At 36.9% G+C, this 17,561-nt stretch overlaps 1 long non-coding RNA gene across 2 annotated transcripts in view; it reads left to right on the top strand.

The window, feature by feature from the left end:
- The first annotated feature begins 3,260 nt into the window (after positions 1 to 3,260).
- Positions 3,261 to 17,561, top strand: part of LOC129047524 (uncharacterized) — a 56,325-nt gene continuing 42,024 nt past the window's right edge. Inside the window, exons 1-2 of one of the 2 annotated variants that reach the window (XR_008509263.2) lie at positions 3,261 to 3,389; positions 9,904 to 9,987. This is a non-coding gene — a long non-coding RNA (uncharacterized LOC129047524). The remainder of the gene's footprint in view (positions 3,390 to 9,903; positions 9,988 to 17,561) is intronic. The other variant, XR_008509262.2, reaches the window with a different exon arrangement.

Raw genomic sequence — 17,561 nt, 5'->3', positions numbered from 1 at the left:
TTATTTATGTATGTGTGTCTTCTTGAGGTGTTTTTCTTTTTTTTCTTTTTCTTTTTTTTTTTTTTTAAGAGATAAGGTGTCCCTCTGTCGCCCAGGCTGGAGTGCAGTAGCCGATCACAGCTCACTGCAGTCTTCAACTCTTGGGCTCAAACGATTCTCCCAGCCCAACCTCCTGAGTAGCTGGGACTACAAGCATGCACCATCACGCCTGGCTAATTTTTTTTTAATGTTTTGTAGACAGGGTCTCACTATGATGCCTAGACTGGTCTCAAACTCCTGCACTCAAGTGATCCTTCCATCTTGGCCTCCCAAACTTCTGGAATAAGATGCGTGAGCCTCTATGCCTGGTCTATGTATGTGTGTCCTTTATCCTTTTTTTTTAAACCTTGATTTCCCTCTTCTACACAGATAACTATTGTATGCTATTTAATATCTTTTTTTATGAATTACTACAAGATGTGTTCCTTTTGTGTGCATGTATTTTTAAACTATGTAATTTATGTAGCTCATTTTATTATATATTACTCTTTCCATTTCTTAGTGTTTCATTAAAGACTACATGTTGAAGACCCCTCCATGTCAATATGTATACAACAATCCACCATCCAGTTAAGGGACAGCCTTAACTGTCCTTAACTGTTAAGGACTGTTAGAGTCCTTAATCCCCATCACTACATAAAATTCTGCAATGGACTTCCTCATGCATGCTCTTTTATGTAACTGTGTGAGATTTTCTTTGGGATATTGACAGGGGCAGTCTTGGATATTTGACTCAGCCTTTTCACCATGTTTCTTACTCCAGAGATCAGAAAACCAGTCTTATAGCCTGCAAGCTGCTATGTATGTACATCCCAATTATATACTCAAGCACTAGGGAAAAAAGCAAAAGGCTGAGCTCATAGATGGACTGAACCTACTGTGAGATACAATACACCCGGTCCCAAATTCCATTTGGCTTCCCTCTACCCCCACTCAAATAGGAAGGAGATGAGAGCATTCTGGGTGGCCTGGTGGCAGTGTCACCTCATACCTTGTATTCATTAGCCCTCAAAAGTTGTCAGTATTGCCTTTCCCCCAGTGCAGAGTTACTCTGGTAAGTGATTCAGTTACTTTTGAGGAAGGATTAGTGGAATATTTATCTCAGACACTTGCAGTGACATTCCAGGCAGCTTCCTGGAAGAAATGGGCTCTAAGTTTGAGAACTGGTTGGACTGAGAAACTAGGTGAGAGATGCAATTTTTCATTTTAGTGGCTAACATCAGCCTTCTGCTTGTTTGCTTTTGATGTTTCCAGTTATAAAAGTCAGTCATTCATCCTTCCTCTTGTCTCTATGAATATCATTTCTTTAAATGAGTGCCATCATCTTTCTCATGGGAAGTGCTGATACCTGGCCTGTATACTCTCTCTGCCAAAGTCTCACCGTCTCTGTTTGCATGAGGGAGACCAGTCCCAAGGCAGTGTTTCCACGGCTAAATCTGATTGTGAGAGTGTATATTCTCGGCCCTCCCAGGAAATACACTCAGGTTTGGGGTTGTTACTCTCATTTTTTCAAAATTCCTAACCTCTGAGCCTCTTGATCCTACAGAGTACTGTCAAAGCAGCTTCACCATCTCCAACTAATTCTGTAGGTCTCCAACTAATTAATTGTAGGTCTAATTAACTCCAACTAATTAACTGTTTTTCCATGTTCAAGTTTTAAGAAGACAATCTAGAAAGTCTTAGGCCAAGGTCTAGGCATCCTTGCCAAGATGCTAGAGCAAAAGCAATGTGAGAGTGTCTCGAGGCCGACAAACTCCTACCTGGCTGGCCTTATATTCCACCCACTCTGTATTAGTTTCCTAGGGAGACTAACAAAGCACCACAAACTGGATGGCTTAAAACAATAGACATTTACTCTTTGGAGGTTCTGGAGGCTAGATGTCTGAATTCAAGACGTCAGCTGGGCCATGCTGTCTCTGAAGGCTCTAGGGTATGGTCCTTGCCTCTTCTTATCTTCTGGTGGTTGTCTGAGGACCCTGAGTCCTGTAGACCCATCACTCTAATCTACGTCTCCATAGTCACATCGCATTTCCCTTGTATGTCTCTGTGTCCCTGAGTCTTCACATAACTTTCTGATAAGGACAATAATCATCACATTTGGGGCCTACCCTAATCCACTACGACATCATCATAACTTAATTAATATCTGCAAAGTTCCTATTTCCAAATAAGGTCACATATAAAAGTACCAGGGTTTCAACTTGAAGCATTTTCCAACATGAACAAATTCGTCAACTCTCTGGATGTCAGCTGCATATCTTACAGTTTAACTCAATTATAACACTAGTAATATCCAGAATTAGCTCAGCCCCCACAAGTTAAGGGCTTAGTACTAAAAAGACTGCCCTATCTCAGATGCCAATTATACGTATGGGCCTTCCATACTTCTGACCAACCAGCTATAGGTCGAGGGTTCCCACAACTCCTTCTTCAGGTTTGAAAATTTGCTTGAATTGCTCACAGAATTCCAAGAAACACTTTACTTATGCTTACTGGCTTATTAAAAAGGATATAATTCAGAAACAGCCAGATGGAAGAGATGTACAGGTCAAGGTACTGGGCTGGGGGATGGGTGGCACAGAGCTTCCATACCCTCACTGGGTATACCAACCCTCCCAACACCACTATTGTTCACCAATCTAGAGATGCTCTGAATCCTGTCCTCTTCAGTTTTTATAGAGGTTTCATTATATAGGCATTATTGATTAAATCATTGTTTGTTGGTGATCGACTCAACCTTCTGTTTTCAGTCTTTCTCCTCTTCCTTAAAAGGTCAGGGGTGGAGCTAAAATTTCTAACCTTATCATATGATTAGTTCCCCCTGGCAACCAGCTCTCTATCTTTAGGGACTTTCCAAAAATCAGCTTATTAACATAAACTCAGGTGTGATTGAAAGGGGCTTGTTATGAATGGCACAAGATTCTCCTTTCACCTTTATCGCTTTTATCACTTAAGAAATTCCAAGAGTTTTAGGAGCTTTGCCAAGGAATGAGATGAACCAATATATGTTTATTATGAATAACAATATCCCATGATTTCAACATATATTTTGGGGGGACACAATTTAACCCACAACACACTGTACCCAACCCTGGTTTAAAAGCTATGTACTCCTTCATTTATTATATATTATATATCAAGGAATATTTATATATTCCTTTGTTTTATGCTGGTACCTAATTGCCATATCCAACTCTTTTAGTAATTATGCTATTTCCTTCCAGTGTAAGAACTATACTTTCCTGCTCAGGCTAGAGTGAAATCTAACTTTAGTTTGTGTCTGGAGACAAGAAGTTGAGACAGACGTGGAAATTGAGGACGAACATCATCTTGTGAGGCATTCGTGCAAGGTGAGATTTTGTTTTTGTTTTTATGAACAAGAGACTGTCTTAATAAGGAAGAACAGGTCACTTATTTTGTCCTAAAATATTCAGGAAAATCTGGAGTAAAAGATTCTTAAGTACATCTAACCAAATGTCATTGAGGAAAGAAACAAACAAAAACCAAACAAACAAAAATTTTTATCTGAGGAATACAAGTCCTTTTAAATTATAAGGTCAAGAGAGGTTTTAAATGAGACAGCAATCACATCCTACTCCTCCATTTTATCTCTTGAAATTGCTTGCTATTGCCATAAGTAGAAATAAATTAACTTAATAATGCCTCATTAACACAATAACATACCACACACTACAGCTTAGCAATGTATAGCCAATCAATAACTTATTTTAATGTGAATTCTTAATAAACGATACAAGAATTCCTCTTCTTTCCCTTTAAAAACCCACTTGTGGCTGGGTGCAGTGGCTCATGCATGTAATCCTAGCACTTTCAGAGGCCGAGGTGGGTGGATCACCTGAGGTCAGGAGTTCAAGACCAGCCTAGCCAACATGGTAAAACGCTATCTCTACTAAAAATACAAAAATTAGCTAGGTGTGGTGGCACAGGCCTGTAATCCCAGTTTCTTGGGAGGCTGAGGCAGGAGAATTGCTTGAACCTGGGAGGCAGAGGTTGCAGTGGGCCAAGATTGTGCCACTACACTCCAGCCTAGGCGACAGAGCAAGACTGTGTCTCAAAAAAACAAAACAAAAAAACACTTGTAACTGCTGCTACTCAGTGTTTATTTAGGAAAATTTATATTTATGTACACAGGTTGTAATCCTCAATTTTGATCCAAATAAACTCTCCACTTATATTAATTTTTCCTCAGCTTCTTTTCTTTAGGTTGACATACCCAGTCATTATTTCAGTGTCTCATACCTTCCCTAGTAGGGCCCTGAATTTTAGCACAGGAGACCTGTAAAGACTGTGTGAGAAATCTTTTGGTAATTCAGCTACCTTAACAGTTATAATTTTACCTATTGTTAATAAAATCTCTCAGCTGCAGGAGATGAGAGTCTTTTAAATGCTGTTGTGGAGGCCTTTGGGTTTTCACGTTCTAAAATAAGCAACTGAAAGAATGTCTGCGAAGTATAGTTTGTGTTTATTATTAAGTCTTCTGTTTGTTTATCTTCTATTTAGTTGTTCCATTTCTTATTAAGTATGGCTGGGCCTGTTAACTCATGCATGTAATCCCAGGACTTTGGGAGACCAAAGTGGGCAGATCCATTGAGCTCACAAGTTTGAGATCATCCTTGGCAACATGGTGAAACCCCATCTCTACAAAAAATACAAAAATTAGCCAGGCCTGTTGTGCATGCCTGTAGTCCCAGCTACTTGGGAGGCTAAGGTGGGAGGATGGCTTGAGTCCAGGAGGTGGAGGTTGCAGTGAGCAGAGATTGCATCACTGTACTCCATCCTGGGCAATAGAGCCAGACCTTGTCTCAAAAAAAAAATATATATATATATATACACACATATATATAAAAAATATATTTATATATATTATAAAGTATGATGGCAATGATTATTACTATTAAATTTTCTATTTTCTCCCTCAATTTTGTCAGTTTTTGCTTCAAATATTTTAGGATTCTGTTACTATATATATATTTATAATTAACTTTTTTGTTTTAAAGTCTATTTTTTCTGATATAACTACTCGAGCTTTCTTATAATTGGTGTTTGTGTAGTAGATTTGTGATCATCTAACAGGTTGTTCCTCCCTGCTTCACAAAGTCAATCCACTGAGACCATGGCATTGCAGTAGAGAAAGAGTTTAACTGATACAAGCCCGGCCCACATGGAAGAACTGAAATTATAACTCAAATCAGTGTCCCTAATGGCTCAGAGGGTAGGGTTTTTACGGGCAATTTGGTGAGCAGGGAACTAGGGAATGAGTATTGCTGATTGGTTGGGGATGCAATCACAGGAGGGTAGAAAATGGTCCTAATGCACTGAGTCTCCTTCTGGGTGGGCCACAGGATCCATTGAGTCATGAGTCACAAGTCCAGATGGGATAAGTCTGAAAAACATCTAAAAATAACGAGTATTAGGTTCCACAATAGTGATGTTATTTACAAGAGCAATTGAGAAGGTCACAAGTCTTGTGACCTCTGGCCACATAACCCCTGAACAGTAAGGAGTTATAGAAAACTATTCCTATACCTTAGCACAGTTCAGGTACCTTTCATAATCCCATTTTTGAGATCTTTCATTAGTTTATTTTAGTTTATTTTATTGAGACAGAGTTTCTCTCTTGTTGCCCAGGCTGGAGTGCAATGGCACAATCTCAGCTCACTGCAACCTCCGCCTCCTGCCTCAGCTTCTTGAGTAGCTGGTATTACAGGCATGCACCACCATGCCCAGCTAATTTTGTATTTTTAGTAGGTTGGGGTTTCACCATGTTGGTTGGCCTCCCAAAGTGCTGGGATTACAGGCGTGAGCCACCACACCCAGCCTCATTAGTCTTACAAAGGTAGTTTTCAATGCCTGAGCAGGGAGGGGGTTAGTTTTTGGGAGGGACTATTATCATCCTTGCTTCCAAGTCAAACTGTAAATTAAATTCCTCCCAAAGTTAGCTTGGGCTGTACCCAGGAAAAATCAAAGACAGCTTGGAGGTCAGAAGCAAGATGGAGTCAACTAAGTCAAACTTCTCTTACTATCGTAGTTTTGCAAAGGTGGTTTCAGATCCTTTCTATTCTTTTCTTTTCAACCATTTGTATCATCAAAACTTAAGCGTGGTCTCTGGTAGACAGCATATAGTTGGATCTTGTTTCTTCCATTCTGACAATTTCTGCCCTTTAATTGGATTGTTTAATCCATTTACATTTTTTAATTTTTTAAAAATTATTTTAGATTCAGGGAGTACATGTGCTTATTACTTAAGTATTATGTGTGTAACGGTGAGGGCTGGGCCTCTCATGTACCTATTACCCAAATATTGAATATTGTATCTACCCATTTACATTTACTGGTTTTAATATTGTTGATTTACATCTGCCAGTTTACTTTTTGTTTTCTAAATGGCTCCATGTCTTTTTGTTCCTCTAGTCTTCTTTTGCTGCTTTCTTTTTCATTTGTGAATATTTGCTAATGCTTTATTTTAACTCCTTTAGTGACTGTTTTTCACTATCCTTTTTGTTATTTTCTTAGTGGCTTCTCTAGAGGTTACCTTATACATTTTAACTAATAAGAATCTAGTTCATATTTATACTAATTCAATTCTCACAAGACACAAAAAATTTTCTTTTATATAACTTTATGCCTTCTTCTTCCTTTATTATACATATTTTATCTATATATGTTACCAATTCAGCAATAGATTATTATAATTACTAGCTTATATAATTTTATGTCTATCAAAGAAGCTAAGAAAGGACTTCAAATACATATTTATGAAGTTAGTAATATTTTTCTTCTTATTTATCATTTCTGGCTCTTTTTATTTGTTCTTTTGAGTTCAACTTACCATCTTAAGTCATTTTCTTTTTCAATACAGTTTTGATTCTACTTATCTCCTTTATGCTTTGTCAAATACATTACATTTCTATGCTATAGACCCAACAATACGCTTGTATACATTTGTTTCATACAATTGGTTTCAAAATTAGTCAAGAAAGAAGCAAAATATGCATTTATACTCTTTTATAATTACATAATTATTACCAGTACAGTTTGCTTGTCTATGTGGATTTTAATTTTCACCTGTGTTTATGTGCTTTTAGCCTGAAAAACTTCCCTTTGCATTTCTTGGAAAGCAAGCCCATTAGGAATGAATTTTCTCAATTTTTTTGCTTACCTGGGAATGTTTTATTTCACTTTCATTTTTGAAAGATAGTTTTGCTGGATACGAGATTTTTATTGACTATTTGTGTTCCTAGGATTTTGAATATGTAATCTCATGCTTTGTGGCCCCCATTGTTTCTGACTAGAAGTCAGCTGTTAATCTCATTTGGATTCCCTTATCCTTAAAGAGTAGTCTTTCCCTTAGTGCTTTCAGAATTTTCTCCTTTGATGTTCAACATTTTTACTACGATTCAGCTGGGCATTGATTTCTTTGGATTTATCCTACTTGGAGTTCACTGACCTTCTCGAATGCATAGATTTGTGTCTTTTATCAAATTTGGAAAGTTTTCAACTGTTAATCTCAAATAATTATCTCTGCCCCTTTCTCTCCTTTCCGTCTGGTACTACTATTATGAATATTTTGGTAGATGTAACATTGTCCCACAGTGTCTTCTAGTTTCTGATTTTTGGATTGGGTATTCTCTATCAGTCTGTCTCCAAGTTTGTTGACACCTTCTTCTGCTAGATCCCTCTAATGAATTTTCATTATTACAATTTTCAGCTTCATACTTTGCATTTGTTATGTTTTTATAACATATTTCTTTATTGATAACTTCCATTTGCTGAGACATTGTCTTCATACTTTACTTCCTTAATAAGTTTCCTTTATTTCCTTGAATATATTTATAATGACTACTTTGAAGTAATTTTATTATCAGTTAAATCTGATACCTGATCCCTCTCACAGCTAGTTTCTTTTGCTTGATATTTTTTCCTGTATGTGTGTCATGTGTTCTATTTCTTTGCCTATCTCATAACTTTGGTTGAAAATTGGATATTTTAGGTAGTATAGCTATTTTGGGTACTTGTTTTGATTGTTGTTTGCTTGCTTATTTTTTGAAATGGTTAGTCTTCATTAGTAACTTACATGTCATCCATGATGTGAAGTCTTTGGTGTATTCCTTGAGGTATCACCTTCATCATGTGTACCATCATCCTGGGATGGGGATGTTTAAGCAGGGCTCTCTTTACCTATTTATTTCCTTAATATCCCTTAATATTGTTACCAAGCTATCTGCTTCATTTGGTAATACACCCCACTCACTGAACTCCATTAATTACAGGCTAATTGCTCTATTGTTTTTTTGTTTGTTTGTTTGTTTTACAGTGCCCTAAGGCATAAATTGCTGGAGTCTGATCTAATTAAACTTGTTGCTTTTGAAGCCAGTCTTTTGACCCCAGGGAGGGCTTTTCTTGGCTATCTCTTTCTCTGGTTCTCTCTGAAGAAATAACTTGCTTATTGTTTAACTTATTGCTCTTAATTGAGAGGAGCTATTGTTTTAGAAAGAGCCCTTAGGCTTGAACTTCTTCACATTTGGATTCAAATAATGTCAGTTCATTTGGGTAGAGCTACAGACTTCTCTTTTCCTATTCACTGTCTTTCCCCTTAGGCAAACTCTCTAGTCACTAATTTAGGCAGTAAGCCTCTGGTTGTCTCTGCATGCCTCTTTCATTGTAGAATCTCTGCCCAATGTATGACCCGAAGCAAGGACAGCTGGAGGTCCCTGTAATCTTGGCCTGCCTGTCTGGGTTGGAGCCTCTGTACTATGAAGATGAGCTTGGTGGGGGAAAGGGATCCCCAGCCTTTCCCCGTACTCAACAGGAATATTATTTTTTTAATTTGGAGTTGAAAGAGATGAAAAGTGCTAGAACCTTGTCCTCCTATTGAGATACTGTAAGCATTGATTGGAAGATAAAGGGAGAGGGACTTCTCCCTTAGCTTCATCCATCCATAATGGAGCTCCTCTAAACTGAGCTGGGGATGGTCTCAAGAGGGAGGATTGTGGATCAAATGCTACTGACTGGCTGTTCTTAAGGGGTTTTAGTAGATTTTCTCTAGTAAATATTTATTTGCTTTATTCGTTTAGGACACTTTACAGAGACTTTAATTGATTGGATTTTTTTTTCATTGTTTTTACCAACTTTGTTTTTCTGGGGAGTGGGTCCATGGAACTTCTTATGCTGCCATCCAGAAGTGGAATTCATTGATGTGTTACTTTTAACATCATTCTAAGATATTGTAAGGAAAACTCCTTGATCTTTTGGAATGCTTGTGTACTAGCCTTGCACTAAAAAATATTCAGTTGACTTTGTAGAATGGAATATTACTTTCATGACTTCATCTATGTTCACTACCCCACAGCTAATTAAGATTAAAGCCTTACTATGCCACTATTGCTGGTTCTTTTTGTAAAAACACTGTATTTGTGTCAAGGCCATTGCTTATTGCCCCCATAATTGTATTTTCTGCATCCTCATTGTTCCTGGCCACCTAATACTGATGAAAAAGTGGAAAGAATATTTCTTATTCCCCACTCTAGGCCATACTTTGACACAGAAGTGGGCACTCAAGAAAAAATACTTGTACTCTCCATGTACCACAAAAGCCTGTGACAGTATGCCTCTATAATCTGTGCCTGATGTCCCACTTTTCACATACACAAACCTCTGACTTCATGTAGCTAGGCCTGGAAACCAATATGTGAGACAGGTATCACTGGGTCCACAAAATATAAACTCCTCTTTTTTTGCCTTTGCACACACAAGACGTCAGTAAAGATCTTTATTGGAATCTCCTCACGATGGCCCCCTGTATCAGTTTATAAAATATGCATATTTTTGCCTGTCTTCCAACAGAGATTCAAGCTTTTCCTACAGCAAGAGTTGGCAAAATATGGTCTTTGGGATAAATCCGGCTTACCACCTGTTTTGGCACAGCCTGTAAGTTAACATAGTTTCTATAGATGAATATTTGATTATAGGGAATGATAATTTTGAACCTGAAGTAAGTGAAATGCTATTTTCCCCCAAATAATATTACTATTTTCATTAGATTTATATCACAAAGTAATTTGTACTTAATTATTATATTTTGAATTTTATCAATAAAAATTTTGTGGAAATTTATTTTCACTCATTATATACCTTAAATATTATCCTGAATTTGTCCTATTGGTCCAAAAACCTAACATATTTATTATCTGTTGCTTTAAATAAAAATTTTTCCAACTCTTATCCTAAAGGATGCCCAAGAGAATATGAGTTTGAAGAATGCTAGAGAAGAGTACAAAAGTTGTGAAAATTGGCATACTCCTGTACAGGATATAGTATCCCAGATCTTGGGGATAAGACAGAGTTAGTGGCAAAGCTGAAAGGCCCAATAGCACAGCTACAGATTTGCAGCAGATGTGGTCAATTTACTCCTTTCCTGACCAGATGGAGGCTATAAAGTAGCAAGCAAGACAACCTTCTTTGTACCCCCCAGTTTTTTTTTTTTAACACTGTCAACACATAAACTCCAAGAAATGGCAGGCACCTTGCTTTCTTCAGGGCAAAACACTTTCAGTGAATTTTTATTAGCCTAATTCTCACCCATATGCATGGCTAATACAGAGTGCAATGTTTTTATGCTTCAACTACCTGCACAGTAGCATGATGTGTTTAGATCAGAGGCAGTAGGTGTGGTAGAAACTTTTCAAGATACAAAAAAGGAACTTAAAATCTTGTCACTTTAAAGTTGAGTGGCTTAATCTGTATCAAATTACTTAATCTAACAAGTCCTCAGCTTCTTTGCTATAAAATGGAAATTCTAATATGCAGCTACTTCCAAGGCTGCTATTCAAAACATTTAGTAACCAACATAGCACAGGCACTGATGAATCAGAAAGTATATTGGCCATGAAGAATGGGTAGAGCCATACAAGCCAGACTTATAAATTATGTAGAGACTTAATGAGAAACTGTCATGTGTGCCTCAGAGTCTAAAATATAATAAGTGCATTTTAATTTTTTGCTGTCATTACAATGACACAATTTCCTCCCTGCATCCTTAAAAATGATGTCCTACCTTACCTGTTTAAATGTACTGCATTTTTTATATAGCAATGTATTTATAGTGTCAGATAAGATTTGACACATGATGAGAATATGGGCTTCCTTGTAAACAATATCTAGAAATGATCCTCAAGGCTGACATGACTGGAAAATATTATGTTTATCCAATAACCAAAATTGGTAGTGAGATTATTGCTAAAAGTAAATTACATTAATAATCCTTAGTTCTCGAAAAATAGCTAGTTTGCATGAAAGGGTTGTGGTGAATTTAACAGGCTTTACCCAAGCTCAGACCATGAGCAGAAAACACTCAGGCAGAAACACATCTAGTATTTCTCTGTAGTTTTTATCTGTATACTCTAAGTATTTTATTTGTTGAAATGAATATATGTTGTGGGTAGAATGTTTGTGCGCCCTCAAAATTTACATATTGAAATCTAACCCTAATGTGATAGTATTAGGAGACGAGATCTGTGGGAGGTATTTAGGTCATGAGGATGGAGCCCTCATGAATGGGATTAGTGCCCATATGAAATGGATCTCAGAAAGCCAGCTCACTTTCTTTCTACCATGTGAGAGTATAGTGAGAAGCTGGCAGTCTGCAAACCCAGAACCTGACCATGCTGGCACCTTGATCTCTGACTTTCAGCCTCCAGAACTGTAATAAATTTTTATTTTTTATAAGCCACCCTGTCTATAGTACTTTGTCATAGCATCTTGAAGTAAGACAATATACAACATTTCTTAGTGTTTGTGACTAGAAAGGAGAAGAGAGGTCAGTGAAATCCTCTATCCTGATTAGGTCCATGATGACACATAATAGAAATGATTTATTGACCATGTATACAAATACTAGGCATTGTTTGAACTGCTTTACACATATTCATGTAATTGTTATGACAGCTCTATCAGATAGTATATTGAACACCTTTTAATCACCAGTTTACACTCTTTTGGACTCTGTTATTCAATATTCCACAACTATATCAACCAGCTCTGCATATGTTCCTATCAGCTTCACACTGTACAAATGATAGTGCTTAGTCCCTGGCCACCCATGCCATTTGTTTTTAATCCCAAACTCCAAAACTTACATTTTGATGCCCTAGAGTAGGACACCAAAGCAACCTGCTCAATGCTTACATATGCAACCCAGAAATTATGAGGAGTTAATACCAAGGCAAATATTCATTAATGAAAATTAGAACTGATAGATAAATGTTTTCCTCCTATTCTTCCAAGCTCACAGTCTTAAACTATTTTTCATATGGCTTCTTAGACAGCACTGCAGAATTAAGTAATCAGTAGCATGTAGCAATATCCAACTCAATGATATACTTTTGTAATAACCCCATCTTCTTTCCTGCTTTACCCCTAAGGTCACTTAATCCCCCTCCCTGGGTCATACTCTCCAATAAACCTCTCACACATATCACAAAGGAGCCTTTGTTCCAGGAACAGCTTTCTGGGAACTTGGTACTAACCCAGTTATTATCAAACGTGGCCCGAGACAGTAGACCCTCAAGATAGAATTTTGGAGCATGAACACTCCCCAGTCAGAGGGCAATAAGATGATCCCTATTCATGCTGCCAATTGAGATGAGGATTACCATTGGAATTGAGTAAAAATAAGAATTACTAAGATTCTTGCCTATGGTTGTTTAGGATAAGGTAAGTAGAAGGTAAGGCCTTGGGTTACGTGATGGCTGTGGCCCATTAATGCTTCGTGGAGCTGACGATAATTACATTTGTAGAACAAGCTGATTTTATTTGTTGGAAGTCTTAAGAAAAAAAAAAAGAATCATAGTAGCCAACTTAAACTCAAAGCATGCTGTGAAAGCCGTAGATCCTCTATGGCAGCTTGAAAAAGACATTAAACTGCAGCTGCAGGGGTGATTGTGCTGAAAATCAGGCTCCTCCCTAATCTAATTATAAAGATGGCAGAGCATTAAAGGGTAGTAAATGCAAGCTTCAGCAGATGTCTTATGTCACAGTCAGGAACCCAGCAGGAAAGAAGTACAATTCTGTAGCCTTGGATGAGGATATTCAATGGATAAGCCTGAGATTCGTGGGGTTTTTTTTAGTGAGATTTATTAAAGTGTAGCTTATATACAATAAAATTCACCCTTTGTAAGTGTACAGGTCAATGAGTTTTGACAAATTCACATGCTTATGCAACCAGCAACACAATCAAGATCCAAAATACTTTTTAACACCCTAAAAAGTTCCCTCATGACCCTTTGAAGTCAATTGCTTACCCTCACCTTTAGCCTCTGGCAACTATTGACCTATTTTTTTTAATCTCTATAGTTTTGCATTTTCCAGAATGTCACATAAATGGAATTATACAGTACAGCTTTTTTTTTAACCTCTATGCTTTCATGTAACATAATACTTTTCAGATTCATTGTTTTTCTTATAATATGAATAGTTTGTTCCTTTTAATTGCTAAATAACATTCCATGCATATACCACAATTTGTTTATGCATTAATCTGAGGCTGAGAATCTGGAAGCCCTGATTTCCCTGGACAAAATCATGCTAGCAAGAGAATTCTCTTACCAGAGAATCGTTTCCTTACCTGGAGATCCTGTGTGATTAAGCGGACACGAAGGCAAAGCATGAAATTACAGTGTCTGCTTTAGGAAGAAATAGCATATACATCAAAGGAATAATAGAATCTAAGCGTGTCAGAGAAACCCCTCCCCTACTAAATATGTTTGTTCCCTAATCCCTGATACCTATGAATATTACATGCCTAAAGGACTTTGCAGATGTGATTAAGGACCTTAAAATGGGGGTATTAGCCTGGATTGGTCCAATCTAATCGCATGAGTCATTAAAGGTAGAAGGGGAAGGCAGAAGAGTGGGTCTGAAGAGATGTGACCAGAGAAGGACTCAACTCATTTTTTGCTGCCTGTAAAAAGGGAGAAATTGAGCCATGAGCCAAGGAATCCAACAACCTCTAGAAGCTGGAAACAGCCCTCATTTTATAACCAGTAAGAAGATAGGGTCCTTGGTTCTATAATTGCAGGGAACTAAATCCCCCCAACACCTCAAATAGCAGGAAGCAGATTCTCCCCTGAAGCCTCCAGAAACACTCCACCTGCTGACAACTTGATTTTGTCCAGTGAGACTTGTGATTTGTACTGACTTCTGACCTACAAAAATGTAAGATAATAAAGCTGTGTTGTTTCAAGTCACTAAATTTGTGGTTATTTGTTACAGCACAAGTAGAAAACTAATATCTCCAGTCACGTATATTAGTAAGGATTGGGAGAACAAAGTGTAAGAGTGTGTCTGGAGGGTGTTAATATGGGGCAGGAGGTGGAGCAAAAAATAAGGCCAGATAGTGGGAATGTATTAACATTTGATGGAGCCTTCATGTATGACTCGGAGTCACTATTCTGCCAGAGATGTCTGAAATGTAGCCTAATACAACCCTAGAACCGTGCCTTGCAATTTGGCATAATGATGGCCAACAGAAACTGAGATATAGATGCCGAGATTTCCTTGAGAAAGGGTTAGAAAGCTAAGAGGTAGGGATATCAGAAAGAATTTATTATGTCAGAAGAAGAGATCTGGGGACAGATATGTGTTGATATGTGTATAAACCTGTACAACACCATAATCAAGAAATTGAACACATCTATAAAACCCCAAAGTTTCCCCACGCTCCTTCATAATGCCTTCCCTTCCCTATTCCCAGGCAGTCATTGACCTGCTTTTTGTGTCTATAGATTAGTATGCACTTTTTAGAATTTTACATAAATGAAAACGTATATAGTATATTCTTTGTATGTGTGGCTTCTCACTTCACATAATTACTTTGAGATTCTTCCATGATGTTGTGTGCATCAGTAGTTTATTCCTTTCATTGCTGAATATCATTGGATGTATACACAGAGTTTATTTATTTACTTAGTGCTTGGACATCAAGCTGTTACTAAGTTTTAGATACTTTCAAACAGAGTTGCTATAAACATTTGTATCCAAGTCTCCATGTGGACATATGCTTTCATTTCCCTTTGGTAAATATCTAAAGTAGAATGGCTGGATCATATTGTAGATGTATGCTTAATGTTTTAAGACACTGTCAAACTGTTTTCTAATGTGGTGTACAATTTCACACCTCCACCAGCAGTGTATAAGAGTTCCAGTTCCTCCACATACTCACCAATGTTAGATGTGGTGTTTTTAGTTTTAACCATTTTGATAGGTGTACAGTGCTATCTCTTTGTATTTAAAATTGATCATTTGTCTTGCAGGCTTGCTAAATTTACTTAGTAGTTTTAGTATCTTTTTTTGCAAATTCAACTGATTTTCTACATAAATGACTATGTTGTCTGTTAATAATGACAATTCTTCTTTGATAACGTAAATGGATTTTTAATTCTGTAGTTGGCAAATTTTGAAACTTCAAATGGAGGTCACAGTGAATTTCATGTATTCGTCTTGACCACTTAGTCATAACTGCTCTAATAATGCACACAATAGGTACACAATAAGTAAATACCTTATGATTTTCTCAAAAGGATGTGTTGTCATATAAACTAAGTTGATGGCTGAAAAACACTTATGAAAGAGGAGGAAGAGAAAAAGTAATTTTAAAGGCTCTTCAATTTATATAAAACAGGAACTTTGTCTTTTTTTTTTTTTTAATGAAAAAGTGAGACAGAACATCAAAGAGTTGTCACCAGACATTAGCAGGGTATACACTGGCTAAAGAATATTAACGCCTTTACATTCAATGTAACTTTAATTGTCATTGGCATTCCAGAAATGTATTTGGTTTCTGTGTGGACTCTTCCATTTGCAGAGGATATTAATTTTTGACCCTTCTTTCTATAGTAGTGATGTACACTGTATATATGAGTGTATAAACTAGAAAATCATTTTTGGTTTTCCTGTTGTTATTCCAGTTGCATCTTGGCCAGCTTCCTAGATGATTAATTCTGGAAGTCTCTGTTGAGTAGATGAAGTGCTAAGTTTGTGAATTAGACAACTAAACTTTCCAATCTACTGAGATACTTTGGTCCAAATGAACCAAAATAGTGGTTTCTAGGAATTCTATATTGTCTCACACGTTGAATACATTTAATCCTCTCCTTTAACTTTTACAGGATATACTATGTATAAAATATTGATTATTTTAATACACTTTCAGAGAAATTTTAGGTTCACAGCAAAACTGAGCAAACCATACAGAGTTCCTATATACCCCAAGCCCCTACACATACACAACCTCCCCAACTATCAATACCCCACACCACAGCAGTATATTTGTTACAACTGATAAACTTATACTGACACATCATTACCATCTAAAGCCCACAGTTTAATTAGGGTTGACTCTTGATGTTATACATTCTATGGGTTTTGTTAAATATAAAACCACAGATATCTGTCATTATAGTATCATACAGAATAGTTTCACTGCTCTAAAAATGCACTGTGCTCTGCCTGTTCATCCCTCCCTGCCTCCTAACTCCCGGAAACCACTGATCTTTTTGCTGTTTCCATAGTTTTGCCTTTTGCAGAATGTCATATAATTGGAATCATAGAATATGTAGCTATTTCATATTGGCTTCTTTCACTTAGTAATATGAATTGAAGGTTCCTCTACATCTTTGCCTGGCTTGATAGTTCATCTTTTTTTGTAGTGCTGAATAATATTCCATTGTCTAGATGTATCACAGTTTATCCAGTAGTTCATTTTCTATTGTTGAATAGTATTTCATAAAAGTTTATGCTGATAAACATAACTTCATCTAGAGGGGTAGGCAGTCTTCTCCACAAGGTCATCCCACAAGTCAAGCCCCTTCTTTTGTTCTCTGATTCCCTAGGGTGTTGTTTTTTTGTGTGTGTATTCAGATAGTTCACCGCCACTGTGCCCACATTCTAGCCTATGGGAAAGAAGAAAGGAAAGCAAAACACAAATACTTTCCTTTTAAACTGATGTGAAAAATAAATGAAGGGATAGGTAGATAGATACATAGATAGATAGCTACATAGATCTACTACTGAACTAAGAAGAGGTTAGATTTTAGATAACAGTTAGCAGACAACACCATGACAGGTAGAAATAAGCAATTTTCACAAATTACAGAGCACACAAAATTATGGGCCCTATAAATTCAAGTCAGTTTTAGTAAGGTATGGAAATATTGAACCTCACTAGCAGAGGCAGTGTAGAATAATACAATGTTTCTTATATTTTCTAAACTCAGAGTTTCTCAAAGTGTGGTTCATTCCAAGTACAAGTAAGCAGGTAACAATTGTATGAGGTCTTTGGATACATTTATGTTTCTTTTCAGTAGTTAGCTCTATTTATTGACTACCTTATTTTTATGGCAAGCTATCCCAGTTTTCCATTTATGGCAATGATATAGTTTCATTTAAAATATATTTAACCGAAAGCAATAATCATATTTAAATAAAAATGCCAAGCAAAAATAATA

This window comes from Pongo abelii, chromosome 7 (assembly GCF_028885655.2).
Source record: "Pongo abelii isolate AG06213 chromosome 7, NHGRI_mPonAbe1-v2.0_pri, whole genome shotgun sequence".
Classification (NCBI taxonomy): domain Eukaryota; kingdom Metazoa; phylum Chordata; class Mammalia; order Primates; family Hominidae; genus Pongo; species Pongo abelii.
The sequence above is the reverse complement of the archived record's forward strand: the minus strand, read 5'-3'. Positions and strand labels throughout refer to the sequence as shown.